Raw genomic sequence first — 2,536 nt, 5'->3', positions numbered from 1 at the left:
GATAGATAGATAGATAGATAGATAGATAGATAGATAGATAGATAGATAGATTAATAGATAGGTGATAGATAGGTAGACAGAGAACCAGTCAAGATATGTATGGAGGAATTTTAATCCAGAAACATGGCTGCTCTTGCAGGAGATTACATGCTGGAATGCAGATACTCCTTTAGCACACACCTTTAATCTCAAACAATGTAGGTAAATTAAGTTTGTAGAAGCAGCAGAGATGTTTGAAAGGGACATCTAATTGGAGGGAAGCTCAGTGAGTGGAATTCCGTTCTCTTCAGTCAGTCAAGTGTAGTACAGAGGAGTTGAGCCAGTCAGTTGGGAGTCAGTGCAGTGAGGACAGTGACAGTGCCGAGGAGTTGAGTTTCTTTGTGAGTTTATGGAGTTCACGTAGTTCAGTACAGGTCAGAAGAGGTAGTTGAAACCAGAGAATGAGAAGGAGCCAGAAGATTGAACATATTGTCCAAGTTAGTATGTGGCCAAGCAGAGCAATTCAGGCAGAAGTCCAGAGAAGCCAGATTGAATCAGTCAGCTTGGAGAGGCATTTGAGTTGGAACAGCTGAGTTGAACCCGCCAGCCAGAGTTCAGAAAGAATTAGAAAGGGTGAGCTTACTCAGTAGTAAGCCTCCAAGATGACTATTCCATCTGGCGAATAAAATGTATGTTTGAGTAGAAATATACTGATGGGACAATAAGTGGTAGTTTCTCTGAGGAGAGTCTTACAAGCAGAATTTTTGGAATAAAGAATATACATAAAGATTAATATTAATGTCGAGCAATGCAAGAGAGCCTGTGAGTCCATTTGCATTGACACCTAGACCAAATCCCACACCCTAAACAAAAATTAAACCAAATAAATCCAAGACAAAGGAAAACAAGGCATTTAAATGAAAAACAGGAAAAAGTACTTTTGGGACATGACGTTGTATAGGCATAAGGTTATTGTGTAGTTCAAATGCTGATTCCTGTATTCCCCATATCTGGTTGCAAGCCTGTTCTAAGAATCTCTTGTCTTAATATTGTATAAACACTGTTGTATAATCAATAGTCCCCTGATATGTCAGTAAAGCAGCCAATCACTGAGCAAGGGAGAAAATATGGATGGACATCCTGTCAGCCAGAGGAGAAAGAGTTAGAAGAAGTGAGGGATTCAACCAGGGGATACAGACACGGAAAGATGTCCAAAAGGGACCAGGAAACAGAGTAGAGCAGGAAAGCTACAAAGTGCAAATATCCTGGAATGTATGCTGGGAGTAAACCAAATTAGCTTAAAGGGTTAATATTGGCATAATTTTAAAATATTCTTCTATTTACATTTCTTTTATCTTTCTCCCTCCTCCAGCCCAATCCCTTCCAACAGCCCAACATCAGGTAGGAGAGAGAAAGGATTAGTGGGAGAGGGGACACTCTCTGCTAACCAGCTGCTTCCGGCTGGTTAGGGTCATCCTGTTTCTTGGAACCAGTCTAATCCTTGTTTCAGGAGATCTCCAACTTTTTGTCTCACAACAGCAACTAGGAGCAGCAAGGGGGAAGCAGGAGCAGCCTTGTTCTTTCTCAGAGCCTCCACACTCTCTGGGCTCTGGCATTTATTCTCTCTCCAGAGTCCTCAGATTTAAACTATCTGCAGCTGGCGAAGTGCTCCTCTAAAACCCCGCAAGAGGCAAATAGTCTGCTGCTGTGGACTATTTGAATCAGTCCCATATGCCACACCTGAGACCAAAACAAAAACATGTTTATGTTCACAACAGGTTAAGAATAGAGTAATATCTGTTATTGTAATATGAAGCTTATTATAAACAAATATAAAAGAGTCTCAACTTTTTATGTGATAGCCAGGTAACAGCATTGAGCAAAAAGTCCCTAAACAGGCCGTGAAAAGCACAGTCCAGGGTAGACTAGAGGAGTTAATACATCAGGGTTCATCGAAAAGAAACACTTCTGCCAGCTCCATGCAAAAGACTGCTAAGAAGATGACAAGAAAAGGAAATAGTATCTAGAGCATCTGAACCTTCTTAAAAGGTAAGGGTAAGATGAGAAAAATGCACAATTTACATGGACAGTTCAGTATGGTGGATATAAGAATGCATAGTCTGTGAAAAGATGTTCATTCAATACTGCTAGCCATGAGCAAAAGCACATTTGGACAACAGTGGGTTATCAGGACTCCTATTAAAATTAAAAATTAAAAAAATAACAGTGACAGTATAGCATGTCTGTGACGGGAAACTGAATCTTGACATTGTTGTCTGGATGTGGCACTCAAGAAAACTGCACATGTTCTCATCCCGCGGGCCACCACGAAACACCGAAGCATTTTTCTAAAGAAAACTTCCAGCCACATAATGCCATACACTGCCGTTAACAGAAGCTTTACATGCAGCAACTCAACACTGAAAAGGACAAAATGGCCTTTAAGAGGTGGAATAGTTAAACATGCTGTGCTGTATTCAATACCACCTTGCAAAAAAGGGAACAAACTCTATTGATACCAGCAATGACTAGATAAATCACAAAGACACCCGTCTCC

This window comes from Psammomys obesus, unplaced genomic scaffold, assembly GCF_907164565.1.
Source record: "Psammomys obesus unplaced genomic scaffold, mPsaObe1.curated_primary_1811, whole genome shotgun sequence".
Classification (NCBI taxonomy): Eukaryota; Metazoa; Chordata; class Mammalia; order Rodentia; family Muridae; genus Psammomys; species Psammomys obesus.
This window is presented reverse-complemented; position numbering follows the sequence as displayed.